This window comes from Osmia lignaria, unplaced genomic scaffold, assembly GCF_051020975.1.
Source record: "Osmia lignaria lignaria isolate PbOS001 unplaced genomic scaffold, iyOsmLign1 scaffold0001, whole genome shotgun sequence".
Classification (NCBI taxonomy): domain Eukaryota; kingdom Metazoa; phylum Arthropoda; class Insecta; order Hymenoptera; family Megachilidae; genus Osmia; species Osmia lignaria.
The window spans coordinates 20,546,364-20,562,537 of NW_027478158.1; positions in this window are offsets into that span (position 1 = coordinate 20,546,364).

Consider the following 16,174-nt stretch of genomic DNA (forward strand, 5'->3'; position numbering starts at 1 on the left):
TTCCTCTGCACAGCTAAGCTGGAAGTGGCATTTGCGGCTCGCACTAGTGCAGAGTTATCTCAAAGAAAGGGGCCACGGTGTTTCTGTATCCCTATTATGTTGGTGCGGCTTCGGAACTTTTAAATATCTCGATATATCTCGAAAACTACGCTTCGGATCAAAAAATATCATAGAACATAAATTGTAGGAAACTTAATTCTCTACAAAAAAGGTCTCTTAACATTTTGCCATAGCTCGCTTGGTTTCCGAGATATTTGCAGATTTATCTCAAGGGAAGGGGCCTGACGGACATATTTCGAGATATTTCTTCTTCTTGTTGTTCTTCTTCTGCACAGCTGAGCTGGAAGTGGCATTTGCAGCTCGCACTAGTGCAGAGTAATCTCAAAGAAAGGGGCCACGGTGTTTCTGTATCTCTATTATGTTGGTGCGGCTTCGGAACTTTTAAATATCTCGATATATCTCGAAAACTACGCTTCGGATCAAAAAATATCATAGAACATAAATTGTAGGAAACATAATTCTCTACAAAAAACGTCTCTTAACATTTTGCCATAGCTCGCTTCGTTTCCGAGATATTTGCAGATTCAGCTCAAAGGAACTGGCCTGACGGACATATTTCGAGATATTTCTTCTTCTTGTTGTTCTTCTTCTGCACTGCTAAGCTGGAAGTGGCATTTGCGGCTCGCACTAGTGCAGAGTTATCTCAAAGAAAGGGGCCACGGTGTTTCTGTATCCCTATTATGTTGGTGCGGCTTCGGAACTTTTAAATATCTCGATATATCTCGAAAACTACGCTTCTGATCAAAAACTATCATAGAACATAAATTGTAGGAAACTTAATTCTCTACAAAAAAGGTCTCTTAACATTTTGCCATAGCTCTCTTCGTTTCCGAGATATTTGCAGATTTATCTCAAGGGAAGGGGCCTGACGGACATATTTCGAGATATTTCTTCTTCTTGTTGTTCTTCTTCTGCACAGCTAAGCTGGAAGTGGCATTTGCGGCTCGCACTAGTGCAGAGTTATCTCAAAGAAAGGGGCCACGGTGTTTCTGTATCCCTATTATGTTGGTGCGGCTTCGGAACTTTTAAATATCTCGATATATCTCGAAAACTACGCTTCTGATCAAAAACTATCATAGAACATAAAATGTAGGAAACTTAATTCTCTACAAAAAAGGTCTCTTAACATTTTGCCATAGCTCGCTTCGTTTCCGAGATATTTGCAGATTTATCTCAAGGGAAGGGGCCTGACGGACATATTTCGAGATATTTCTTCTTCTTGTTGTTCTTCCTCTGCACAGCTAAGCTGGAAGTGGCATTTGCAGCTCGCACTAGTGCAGAGTTATCTCAAAGAAAGGGGCCACGGTGTTTCTGTATCTCTATTATGTTGGTGCGGCTTCGGAACTTTTAAATATCTCGATATATCTCGAAAACTACGCTTCGGATCAAAAAATATCATAGAACATAAATTGTAGGAAACATAATTCTCTACAAAAAACGTCTCTTAACATTTTGCCATAGCTCGCTTCGTTTCCGAGATATTTGCAGATTCAGCTCAAAGGAACTGGCCTGACGGACATATTTCGAGATATTTCTTCTTCTTGTTGTTCTTCCTCTGCACAGCTAAGCTGGAAGTGGCATTTGCAGCTCGCAATAGTGCAGAGTTATCTCAAAGAAAGGGGCCACGGTGTTTCTGTATCTCTATTATGTTGGTGCGGCTTCGGAACTTTTAAATATCTTGATATATCTCGAGAACTACGCATCTGATCAAAAAATATCATAGAACATAAAAAGTAGGAAACTTAATTCTCTACAAAAAAGGTCTCTTAACATTTTGCCATAGCTCGCTTGGTTTCCGAGATATTTGCAGATTTATCTCAAGGGAAGGGGCCTGACGGACATATTTCGAGATATTTCTTCTTCTTGTTGTTCTTCTTCTGCACAGCTAAGCTGGAAGTGGCATTTGCGGCTCGCACTAGTGCAGAGTTATCTCAAAGAAAGGGGCCACGGTGTTTCTGTATCCCTATTATGTTGGTGCGGCTTCGGAACTTTTAAATATCTCGATATATCTCGAAAACTACGCTTCTGATCAAAAACTATCATAGAACATAAATTGTAGGAAACTTAAGTCTCTACAAAAAAGGTCTCTTAACATTTTGCCATAGCTCTCTTCGTTTCCGAGATATTTGCAGATTTATCTCAAGGGAAGGGGCCTGACGGACATATTTCGAGATATTTCTTCTTCTTGTTGTTCTTCTTCTGCACAGCTAAGCTGGAAGTGGCATTTGCAGCTCGCAATAGTGCAGAGTTATCTCAAAGAAAGGGGCCACGGTGTTTCTGTATCTCTATTATGTTGGTGCGGCTTCGGAACTTTTAAATATCTTGATATATCTCGAGAACTACGCATCTGATCAAAAAATATCATATAACATAAAAAGTAGGAAACTTAATTCTCTACAAAAAAGGTCTCTTAACATTTTGCCATAGCTCGCTTCGTTTCCGAGATATTTGCAGATTTATCTCAAGGGAAGGGGCCTGACGGACATATTTCGAGATATTTCTTCTTCTTGTTCTTCTTCTGCACAGCTAAGCTGGAAGTGGCATTTGCGGCTCGCACTAGTGCAGAGTTATCTCAAAGAAAGGGGCCACGGTGTTTCTGTATCTCTATTATGTTGGTGCGGCTTCGGAACTATTAAATATCTCGATATATCTCGAAAACTACGCTTCTGATCAAAAAATGTCATAGAACATAAAATGTAGGAAACATAATTCTCTACAAAAAAGGTCTCTTAACATTTTGCCATAGCTCGCTTCGTTTCCGAGATATTTGCAGATATATCTCAAGGGAAGGGGCCTGACGGACATATTTCGAGATATTTCTTCTTCTTGTTGTTCTTCTTCTGCACAGCTAAGCTGGAAGTGGCATTTGCGGCTCGCACTAGTGCAGAGTTATCTCAAAGAAAGGGGCCACGGTGTTTCTGTATCCCTATTATGTTGGTGCGGCTTCGGAACTTTTAAATATCTCGATATATCTCGAAAACTACGCTTCGGATCAAAAAATATCATAGAACATAAATTGTAGGAAACTTAATTCTCTACAAAAAAGGTCTCTTAACATTTTGCCATAGCTCGCTTGGTTTCCGAGATATTTGCAGATTTATCTCAAGGGAAGGGGCCTGACGGACATATTTCGAGATATTTCTTCTTCTTGTTGTTCTTCTTCTGCACAGCTAAGCTGGAAGTGGCATTTGCAGCTCGCACTAGTGCAGAGTTATCTCAAAGAAAGGGGCCACGGTGTTTCTGTATCTCTATTATGTTGGTGCGGCTTCGGAACTTTTAAATATCTCGATATATCTCGAAAACTACGCTTCGGATCAAAAAATATCATAGAACATAAATTGTAGGAAACATAATTCTCTACAAAAAACGTCTCTTAACATTTTGCCATAGCTCGCTTCGTTTCCGAGATATTTGCAGATTCAGCTCAAAGGAACTGGCCTGACGGACATATTTCGAGATATTTCTTCTTCTTGTTGTTCTTCCTCTGCACAGCTAAGCTGGAAGTGGCATTTGCAGCTCGCAATAGTGCAGAGTTATCTCAAAGAAAGGGGCCACGGTGTTTCTGTATCTCTATTATGTTGGTGCGGCTTCGGAACTTTTAAATATCTTGATATATCTCGAGAACTACGCATCTGATCAAAAAATATCATAGAACATAAAAAGTAGGAAACTTAATTCTCTACAAAAAAGGTCTCTTAACATTTTGCCATAGCTCGCTTGGTTTCCGAGATATTTGCAGATTTATCTCAAGGGAAGGGGCCTGACGGACATATTTCGAGATATTTCTTCTTCTTGTTGTTCTTCTTCTGCACAGCTAAGCTGGAAGTGGCATTTGCGGCTCGCACTAGTGCAGAGTTATCTCAAAGAAAGGGGCCACGGTGTTTCTGTATCCCTATTATGTTGGTGCGGCTTCGGAACTTTTAAATATCTCGATATATCTCGAAAACTACGCTTCTGATCAAAAACTATCATAGAACATAAATTGTAGGAAACTTAATTCTCTACAAAAAAGGTCTCTTAACATTTTGCCATAGCTCTCTTCGTTTCCGAGATATTTGCAGATTTATCTCAAGGGAAGGGGCCTGACGGACATATTTCGAGATATTTCTTCTTCTTGTTGTTCTTCTTCTGCACAGCTAAGCTGGAAGTGGCATTTGCAGCTCGCAATAGTGCAGAGTTATCTCAAAGAAAGGGGCCACGGTGTTTCTGTATCTCTATTATGTTGGTGCGGCTTCGGAACTTTTAAATATCTTGATATATCTCGAGAACTACGCATCTGATCAAAAAATATCATATAACATAAAAAGTAGGAAACTTAATTCTCTACAAAAAAGGTCTCTTAACATTTTGCCATAGCTCGCTTCGTTTCCGAGATATTTGCAGATTTATCTCAAGGGAAGGGGCCTGACGGACATATTTCGAGATATTTCTTCTTCTTGTTCTTCTTCTGCACAGCTAAGCTGGAAGTGGCATTTGCGGCTCGCACTAGTGCAGAGTTATCTCAAAGAAAGGGGCCACGGTGTTTCTGTATCTCTATTATGTTGGTGCGGCTTCGGAACTATTAAATATCTCGATATATCTCGAAAACTACGCTTCTGATCAAAAAATGTCATAGAACATAAAATGTAGGAAACAGAATTCTCTACAAAAAAGGTCTCTTAACATTTTGCCATAGCTCGCTTCGTTTCCGAGATATTTGCAGATATATCTCAAGGGAAGGGGCCTGACGGACATATTTCGAGATATTTCTTCTTCTTGTTGTTCTTCTTCTGCACAGCTAAGCTGGAAGTGGCATTTGCGGCTCGCACTAGTGCAGAGTTATCTCAAAGAAAGGGGCCACGGTGTTTCTGTATCCCTATTATGTTGGTGCGGCTTCGGAACTTTTAAATATCTCGATATATCTCGAAAACTACGCTTCGGATCAAAAAATATCATAGAACATAAATTGTAGGAAACTTAATTCTCTAGAAAAAAGGTCTCTTAACATTTTGCCATAGCTCTCTTCGTTTCCGAGATATTTGCAGATTTATCTCAAGGGAAGGGGCCTGACGGACATATTTCGAGATATTTCTTCTTCTTGTTGTTCTTCTTCTGCACAGCAGAGCTGGAAGTGGCATTTGCAGCTCGCAATAGTGCAGAGTTATCTCAAAGAAAGGGGCCACGGTGTTTCTGTATCTCTATTATGTTGGTGCGGCTTCGGAACTTTTAAATATCTTGATATATCTCGAGAACTACGCATCTGATCAAAAAATATCATAGAACATAAAAAGTAGGAAACTTAATTCTCTACAAAAAAGGTCTCTTAACATTTTGCCATAGCTCGCTTCGTTTCCGAGATATTTGCAGATTTATCTCAAGGGAAGGGGCCTGACGGACATATTTCGAGATATTTCTTCTTCTTGTTGTTCTTCCTCTGCACAGCTAAGCTGGAAGTGGCATTTGCGGCTCGCACTAGTGCAGAGTTATCTCAAAGAAAGGGGCCACGGTGTTTCTGTATCCCTATTATGTTGGTGCGGCTTCGGAACTTTTAAATATCTCGATATATCTCGAAAACTACGCTTCGGATCAAAAAATATCATAGAACATAAATTGTAGGAAACTTAATTCTCTACAAAAAAGGTCTCTTAACATTTTGCCATAGCTCGCTTGGTTTCCGAGATATTTGCAGATTTATCTCAAGGGAAGGGGCCTGACGGACATATTTCGAGATATTTCTTCTTCTTGTTGTTCTTCTTCTGCACAGCTAAGCTGGAAGTGGCATTTGCAGCTCGCACTAGTGCAGAGTAATCTCAAAGAAAGGGGCCACGGTGTTTCTGTATCTCTATTATGTTGGTGCGGCTTCGGAACTTTTAAATATCTCGATATATCTCGAAAACTACGCTTCGGATCAAAAAATATCATAGAACATAAATTGTAGGAAACATAATTCTCTACAAAAAACGTCTCTTAACATTTTGCCATAGCTCGCTTCGTTTCCGAGATATTTGCAGATTCAGCTCAAAGGAACTGGCCTGACGGACATATTTCGAGATATTTCTTCTTCTTGTTGTTCTTCTTCTGCACTGCTAAGCTGGAAGTGGCATTTGCGGCTCGCACTAGTGCAGAGTTATCTCAAAGAAAGGGGCCACGGTGTTTCTGTATCCCTATTATGTTGGTGCGGCTTCGGAACTTTTAAATATCTCGATATATCTCGAAAACTACGCTTCTGATCAAAAACTATCATAGAACATAAATTGTAGGAAACTTAATTCTCTACAAAAAAGGTCTCTTAACATTTTGCCATAGCTCTCTTCGTTTCCGAGATATTTGCAGATTTATCTCAAGGGAAGGGGCCTGACGGACATATTTCGAGATATTTCTTCTTCTTGTTGTTCTTCTTCTGCACAGCTAAGCTGGAAGTGGCATTTGCGGCTCGCACTAGTGCAGAGTTATCTCAAAGAAAGGGGCCACGGTGTTTCTGTATCCCTATTATGTTGGTGCGGCTTCGGAACTTTTAAATATCTCGATATATCTCGAAAACTACGCTTCTGATCAAAAACTATCATAGAACATAAAAAGTAGGAAACTTAATTCTCTACAAAAAAGGTCTCTTAACATTTTGCCATAGCTCGCTTCGTTTCCGAGATATTTGCAGATTTATCTCAAGGGAAGGGGCCTGACGGACATATTTCGAGATATTTCTTCTTCTTGTTGTTCTTCCTCTGCACAGCTAAGCTGGAAGTGGCATTTGCGGCTCGCACTAGTGCAGAGTTATCTCAAAGAAAGGGGCCACGGTGTTTCTGTATCCCTATTATGTTGGTGCGGCTTCGGAACTTTTAAATATCTCGATATATCTCGAAAACTACGCTTCGGATCAAAAAATATCATAGAACATAAATTGTAGGAAACTTAATTCTCTACAAAAAAGGTCTCTTAACATTTTGCCATAGCTCGCTTGGTTTCCGAGATATTTGCAGATTTATCTCAAGGGAAGGGGCCTGACGGACATATTTCGAGATATTTCTTCTTCTTGTTGTTCTTCTTCTGCACAGCTAAGCTGGAAGTGGCATTTGCAGCTCGCACTAGTGCAGAGTTATCTCAAAGAAAGGGGCCACGGTGTTTCTGTATCTCTATTATGTTGGTGCGGCTTCGGAACTTTTAAATATCTCGATATATCTCGAAAACTACGCTTCGGATCAAAAAATATCATAGAACATAAATTGTAGGAAACATAATTCTCTACAAAAAACGTCTCTTAACATTTTGCCATAGCTCGCTTCGTTTCCGAGATATTTGCAGATTCACCTCAAAGGAACTGGCCTGACGGACATATTTCGAGATATTTCTTCTTCTTGTTGTTCTTCTTCTGCACTGCTAAGCTGGAAGTGGCATTTGCGGCTCGCACTAGTGCAGAGTTATCTCAAAGAAAGGGGCCACGGTGTTTCTGTATCCCTATTATGTTGGTGCGGCTTCGGAACTTTTAAATATCTCGATATATCTCGAAAACTACGCTTCTGATCAAAAACTATCATAGAACATAAATTGTAGGAAACTTAATTCTCTACAAAAAAGGTCTCTTAACATTTTGCCATAGCTCTCTTCGTTTCCGAGATATTTGCAGATTTATCTCAAGGGAAGGGGCCTGACGGACATATTTCGAGATATTTCTTCTTCTTGTTGTTCTTCTTCTGCACAGCTAAGCTGGAAGTGGCATTTGCGGCTCGCACTAGTGCAGAGTTATCTCAAAGAAAGGGGCCACGGTGTTTCTGTATCCCTATTATGTTTGTGCGGCTTCGGAACTTTTAAATATCTCGATATATCTCGAAAACTACGCTTCTGATCAAAAACTATCATAGAACATAAATTGTAGGAAACTTAATTCTCTACAAAAAAGGTCTCTTAACATTTTGCCATAGCTCGCTTCGTTTCCGAGATATTCGCAGATTTATCTCAAGGGAAGGGGCCTGACGGACATATTTCGAGATATTTCTTCTTCTTGTTGTTCTTCTTCTGCACAGCTAAGCTGGAAGTGGCATTTGCGGCTCGCACTAGTGCAGAGTTATCTCAAAGAAAGGGGCCACGGTGTTTCTGTATCCCTATTATGTTGGTGCGGCTTCGGAACTTTTAAATATCTCGATATATCTCGAAAACTACGCTTCGGATCAAAAAATATCATAGAACATAAATTGTAGGAAACATGATTCTCTACAAAAAACGTCTCTTAACATTTTGCCATAGCTCGCTTCGTTTCCGAGATATTTGCAGATTCAGCTCAAAGGAACTGGCCTGACGGACATATTTCGAGATATTTCTTCTTCTTGTTGTTCTTCTTCTGCACAGCTAAGCTGGAAGTGGCATTTGCGGCTCGCACTAGTGCAGAGTTATCTCAAAGAAAGGGGCCACGGTGTTTCTGTATCCCTATTATGTTGGTGCGGCTTCGGAACTTTTAAATATCTCGATATATCTCGAAAACTACGCTTCGGATCAAAAAATATCATAGAACATAAATTGTAGGAAACTTAATTCTCTAGAAAAAAGGTCTCTTAACATTTTGCCATACCTCTCTTCGTTTCCGAGATATTTGCAGATTTATCTCAAGGGAAGGGGCCTGACGGACATATTTCGAGATATTTCTTCTTCTTGTTGTTCTTCTTCTGCATAGCTAAGCTGGAAGTGGCATTTGCAGCTCGCAATAGTGCAGAGTTATCTCAAAGAAAGGGGCCACGGTGTTTCTGTATCTCTATTATGTTGGTGCGGCTTCGGAACTTTTAAATATCTTGATATATCTCGAGAACTACGCATCTGATCAAAAAATATCATAGAACATAAAAAGTAGGAAACTTAATTCTCTACAAAAAAGGTCTCTTAACATTTTGCCATAGCTCGCTTCGTTTCCGAGATATTTGCAGATTTATCTCAAGGGAAGGGGCCTGACGGACATATTTCGAGATATTTCTTCTTCTTGTTGTTCTTCCTCTGCACAGCTAAGCTGGAAGTGGCATTTGCGGCTCGCACTAGTGCAGAGTTATCTCAAAGAAAGGGGCCACGGTGTTTCTGTATCCCTATGATGTTGGTGCGGCTTCGGAACTTTTAAATATCTCGATATATCTCGAAAACTACGCTTCGGATCAAAAAATATCATAGAACATAAATTGTAGGAAACTTAATTCTCTACAAAAAAGGTCTCTTAACATTTTGCCATAGCTCGCTTGGTTTCCGAGATATTTGCAGATTTATCTCAAGGGAAGGGGCCTGACGGAAATATTTCGAGATATTTCTTCTTCTTGTTGTTCTTCTTCTGCACAGCTAAGCTGGAAGTGGCATTTGCAGCTCGCACTAGTGCAGAGTTATCTCAAAGAAAGGGGCCACGGTGTTTCTGTATCTCTATTATGTTGGTGCGGCTTCGGAACTTTTAAATATCTCGATATATCTCGAAAACTACGCTTCGGATCAAAAAATATCATAGAACATAAATTGTAGGAAACATGATTCTCTACAAAAAACGTCTCTTAACATTTTGCCATAGCTCGCTTCGTTTCCGAGATATTTGCAGATTCAGCTCAAAGGAACTGGCCTGACGGACATATTTCGAGATATTTCTTCTTCTTGTTGTTCTTCTTCTGCACAGCTAAGCTGGAAGTGGCATTTGCGGCTCGCACTAGTGCAGAGTTATCTCAAAGAAAGGGGCCACGGTGTTTCTGTATCCCTATTATGTTGGTGCGGCTTCGGAACTTTTAAATATCTCGATATATCTCGAAAACTACGCTTCGGATCAAAAAATATCATAGAACATAAATTGTAGGAAACTTAATTCTCTAGAAAAAAGGTCTCTTAACATTTTGCCATACCTCTCTTCGTTTCCGAGATATTTGCAGATTTATCTCAAGGGAAGGGGCCTGACGGACATATTTCGAGATATTTCTTCTTCTTGTTGTTCTTCTTCTGCATAGCTAAGCTGGAAGTGGCATTTGCAGCTCGCAATAGTGCAGAGTTATCTCAAAGAAAGGGGCCACGGTGTTTCTGTATCTCTATTATGTTGGTGCGGCTTCGGAACTTTTAAATATCTTGATATATCTCGAGAACTACGCATCTGATCAAAAAATATCATAGAACATAAAAAGTAGGAAACTTAATTCTCTACAAAAAAGGTCTCTTAACATTTTGCCATAGCTCGCTTCGTTTCCGAGATATTTGCAGATTTATCTCAAGGGAAGGGGCCTGACGGACATATTTCGAGATATTTCTTCTTCTTGTTGTTCTTCCTCTGCACAGCTAAGCTGGAAGTGGCATTTGCGGCTCGCACTAGTGCAGAGTTATCTCAAAGAAAGGGGCCACGGTGTTTCTGTATCCCTATGATGTTGGTGCGGCTTCGGAACTTTTAAATATCTCGATATATCTCGAAAACTACGCTTCGGATCAAAAAATATCATAGAACATAAATTGTAGGAAACTTAATTCTCTACAAAAAAGGTCTCTTAACATTTTGCCATAGCTCGCTTGGTTTCCGAGATATTTGCAGATTTATCTCAAGGGAAGGGGCCTGACGGACATATTTCGAGATATTTCTTCTTCTTGTTGTTCTTCTTCTGCACAGCTAAGCTGGAAGTGGCATTTGCAGCTCGCACTAGTGCAGAGTTATCTCAAAGAAAGGGGCCACGGTGTTTCTGTATCTCTATTATGTTGGTGCGGCTTCGGAACTTTTAAATATCTCGATATATCTCGAAAACTACGCTTCTCATCAAAAAATATCATAGAACATAAATTGTAGGAAACATAATTCTCTACAAAAAAGGTCTCTTAACATTTTGCCATAGCTCGCTTCGTTTCCGAGATATTTGCAGATATATCTCAAGGGAAGGGGCCTGACGGACATATTTCGAGATATTTCTTCTTCTTGTTGTTCTTCTTCTGCACAGCTAAGCTGGAAGTGGCATTTACGGCTCGCACTAGTGCAGAGTTATCTCAAAGAAAGGGGCCACGGTGTTTCTGTATCCCTATTATGTTGGTGCGGCTTCGGAACTTTTAAATATCTCGATATATCTCGAAAACTACGCTTCTGATCAAAAACTATCATAGAACATAAATTGTAGGAAACTTAATTCTCTAGAAAAAAGGTCTCTTAACATTTTGCCATAGCTCACTTGGTTTCCGAGATATTTGCAGATTTATCTCAAGGGAAGGGGCCTGACGGACATATTTCGAGATATTTCTTCTTCTTGTTGTTCTTCTTCTGCACAGCTAAGCTGGAAGTGGCATTTGCAGCTCGCACTAGTGCAGAGTTATCTCAAAGAAAGGGGCCACGGGGTTTCTGTATCTCTATTATGTTGGTGCGGCTTCGTAACTTTTAAATATCTCGATATATCTCGAAACCTACGCATCTGATCAAAAAATATCATAGAACATAAAAAGTAGGAAACTTAATTCTCTACAAAAAAGGTCTCTTAACATTTTGCAATAGCTCGCTTCGTTTCCGAGATATTTGCAGATTTATCTCAAGGGAAGGGGCCTGACGGACATATTTCGAGATATTTCTTCTTCTTGTTGTTCTTCTTCTGCACAGCTAAGCTGGAAGTGGCATTTGCGGCTCGCACTAGTGCAGAGTTATCTCAAAGAAAGGGGCCACGGTGTTTCTGTATCTCTATTATGTTGGTGCGGCTTCGGAACTTTTAAATATCTTGATATATCTCGAGAACTACGCATCTGATCAAAAAATATCATAGAACATAAAAAGTAGGAAACTTAATTCTCTACAAAAAAGGTCTCTTAACATTTTGCCATAGCTCGCTTGGTTTCCGAGATATTTGCAGATTTATCTCAAGGGAAGGGGCCTGACGTACATATTTCGAGATATTTCTTCTTCTTGTTGTTCTTCTTCTGCACAGCTAAGCTGGAAGTGGCATTTGCGGCTCGCACTAGTGCAGAGTTATCTCAAAGAAAGGGGCCACGGTGTTTCTGTATCTCTATTATGTTGGTGCGGCTTCGGAACATTTAAATATCTCGATATATCTCGAAAACTACGCTTCTGATCAAAAAATATCATAGAACATAAATTGTAGGAAACATAATTCTCTACAAAAAAGGTCTCTTAACATTTTGCCATAGCTCGCTTCGTTTCCGAGATATTTGCAGATATATCTCAAGGGAAGGGGCCTGACGGACATATTTCGAGATATTTCTTCTTCTTGTTGTTCTTCTTCTGCACAGCTAAGCTGGAAGTGGCATTTGCGGCTCGCACTAGTGCAGAGTTATCTCAAAGAAAGGGGCCACGGTGTTTCTGTATCCCTATTATGTTGGTGCGGCTTCGGAACTTTTAAATATCTCGATATATCTCGAAAACTACGCTTCTGATCAAAAACTATCATAGAACATAAATTGTAGGAAACTTAATTCTCTACAAAAAAGGTCTCTTAACATTTTGCCATAGCTCTCTTCGTTTCCGAGATATTTGCAGATTTATCTCAAGGGAAGGGGCCTGACGGACATATTTCGAGATATTTCTTCTTCTTGTTGTTCTTCTTCTGCACAGCTAAGCTCGAAGTGGCATTTGCAGCTCGCAATAGTGCAGAGTTATCTCAAAGAAAGGGGCCACGGTGTTTCTGTATCTCTATTATGTTGGTGCGGCTTCGGAACTTTTAAATATCTTGATATATCTCGAGAACTACGCATCTGATCAAAAAATATCACAGAACATAAAAAGTAGGAAACTTAATTCTCTACAAAAAAGGTCTCTTAGCATTTTGCCATAGCTCGCTTCGTTTCCGAGATATTTGCAGATTTATCTCAAGGGAAGGGGCCTGACGGACATATTTCGAGATATTTCTTCTTCTTGTTGTTCTTCCTCTGCACAGCTAAGCTGGAAGTGGCATTTGCGGCTCGCACTAGTGCAGAGTTATCTCAAAGAAAGGGGCCACGGTGTTTCTGTATCTGTATTATGTTGGTGCGGCTTCGGAACTTTTAAATATCTCGATATATCTCGAAAACTACGCTTCTGATCAAAAAATATCGTAGAACATGAATTGTAGGAAACATAATTCTCTACAAAAAAGGTCTCTTAACATTTTGCCATAGCTCGCTTCGTTTCCGAGATATTTGCAGATATATCTCAAGGGAAGGGGCCTGACGGACATATTTCGAGATATTTCTTCTTCTTGTTGTTCTTCTTCTGCACAGCTAAGCTGGAAGTGGCATTTGCGGCTCGCACTAGTGCAGAGTTATCTCAAAGAAAGGGGCCACGGTGTTTCTGTATCCCTATTATGTTGGTGCGGCTTCGGAACTTTTAAATATCTCGATATAGCTCGAAAACTACGCTTCGGATCAAAAAATATCATAGAACATAAATTGTAGGAAACTTAATTCTCTACAAAAAAGGTCTCTTAACATTTTGCCATAGCTCGCTTGGTTTCCGAGATATTTGCAGATTTATCTCAAGGGAAGGGGCCTGACGGACATATTTCGAGATATTTCTTCTTCTTGTTGTTCTTCTTCTGCACAGCTAAGCTGGAAGTGGCATTTGCGGCTCGCACTAGTGCAGAGTTATCTCAAAGAAAGGGGCCACGGTGTTTCTGTATCCCTATTATGTTGGTGCGGCTTCGGAACTTTTAAATATCTCGATATATCTCGAAAACTACGCTTCGGATGAAAAAATATCATAGAACATAAATTGTAGGAAACTTAATTCCCTACAAAAAAGGTCTCTTAACATTTTGCCATAGCTCGCTTGGTTTCCGAGATATTTGCAGATTTATCTCAAGGGAAGGGGCCTGACGGACATATTTCGAGATATTTCTTCTTCTTGTTGTTCTTCTTCTGCACAGCTAAGCTGGAAGTGGCATTTGCAGCTCGCACTAGTGCAGAGTTATCTCAAAGAAAGGGGCCACGGTGTTTCTGTATCTCTATTATGTTGGTGCGGCTTCGGAACTTTTAAATATCTCGATATATCTCGAAAACTACGCTTCGGATCAAAAAATATCGTAGAACATAAATTGTAGGAAACATAATTCTCTACAAAAAAGGTCTCTTAACATTTTGCCATAGCTCGCTTCGTTTCCGAGATATTTGCAGATATATCTCAAGGGAAGGGGCCTGACGGACATATTTCGAGATATTTCTTCTTCTTGTTGTTCTTCCTCTGCACAGCTAAGCTGGAAGTGGCATTTGCGGCTCGCACTAGTGCAGAGTTATCTCAAAGAAAGGGGCCACGGTGTTTCTGTATCTCTATTATGTTGGTGCGGCTTCGGAACTTTTAAATATCTTGATATATCTCGAGAACTACGCATCTGATCAAAAAATATCATAGAACATAAAAAGTAGGAAACTTAATTCTCTACAAAAAAGGTCTCTTAACATTTTGCCATAGCTCGCTTGGTTTCCGAGATATTTGCAGATTTATCTCAAGGGAAGGGGCCTGACGTACATATTTCGAGATATTTCTTCTTCTTGTTGTTCTTCTTCTGCACAGCTAAGCTGGAAGTGGCATTTGCGGCTCGCACTAGTGCAGAGTTATCTCAAAGAAAGGGGCCACGGTGTTTCTGTATCTCTATTATGTTGGTGCGGCTTCGGAACATTTAAATATCTCGATATATCTCGAAAACTACGCTTCTGATCAAAAAATATCATAGAACATAAATTGTAGGAAACATAATTCTCTACAAAAAAGGTCTCTTAACATTTTGCCATAGCTCGCTTCGTTTCCGAGATATTTGCAGATATATCTCAAGGGAAGGGGCCTGACGGACATATTTCGAGATATTTCTTCTTCTTGTTGTTCTTCTTCTGCACAGCTAAGCTGGAAGTGGCATTTGCGGCTCGCACTAGTGCAGAGTTATCTCAAAGAAAGGGGCCACGGTGTTTCTGTATCCCTATTATGTTGGTGCGGCTTCGGAACTTTTAAATATCTCGATATATCTCGAAAACTACGCTTCTGATCAAAAACTATCATAGAACATAAATTGTAGGAAACTTAATTCTCTACAAAAAAGGTCTCTTAACATTTTGCCATAGCTCTCTTCGTTTCCGAGATATTTGCAGATTTATCTCAAGGGAAGGGGCCTGACGGACATATTTCGAGATATTTCTTCTTCTTGTTGTTCTTCTTCTGCACAGCTAAGCTCGAAGTGGCATTTGCAGCTCGCAATAGTGCAGAGTTATCTCAAAGAAAGGGGCCACGGTGTTTCTGTATCTCTATTATGTTGGTGCGGCTTCGGAACTTTTAAATATCTTGATATATCTCGAGAACTACGCATCTGATCAAAAAATATCACAGAACATAAAAAGTAGGAAACTTAATTCTCTACAAAAAAGGTCTCTTAACATTTTGCCATAGCTCGCTTCGTTTCCGAGATATTTGCAGATTTATCTCAAGGGAAGGGGCCTGACGGACATATTTCGAGATATTTCTTCTTCTTGTTGTTCTTCCTCTGCACAGCTAAGCTGGAAGTGGCATTTGCGGCTCGCACTAGTGCAGAGTTATCTCAAAGAAAGGGGCCACGGTGTTTCTGTATCTGTATTATGTTGGTGCGGCTTCGGAACTTTTAAATATCTCGATATATCTCGAAAACTACGCTTCTGATCAAAAAATATCGTAGAACATGAATTGTAGGAAACATAATTCTCTACAAAAAAGGTCTCTTAACATTTTGCCATAGCTCGCTTCGTTTCCGAGATATTTGCAGATATATCTCAAGGGAAGGGGCCTGACGGACATATTTCGAGATATTTCTTCTTCTTGTTGTTCTTCTTCTGCACAGCTAAGCTGGAAGTGGCATTTGCGGCTCGCACTAGTGCAGAGTTATCTCAAAGAAAGGGGCCACGGTGTTTCTGTATCCCTATTATGTTGGTGCGGCTTCGGAACTTTTAAATATCTCGATATAGCTCGAAAACTACGCTTCGGATCAAAAAATATCATAGAACATAAATTGTAGGAAACTTAATTCTCTACAAAAAAGGTCTCTTAACATTTTGCCATAGCTCGCTTGGTTTCCGAGATATTTGCAGATTTATCTCAAGGGAAGGGGCCTGACGGACATATTTCGAGATATTTCTTCTTCTTGTTGTTCTTCTTCTGCACAGCTAAGCTGGAAGTGGCATTTGCGGCTCGCACTAGTGCAGAGTTATCTCAAAGAAAGGGGCCACGGTG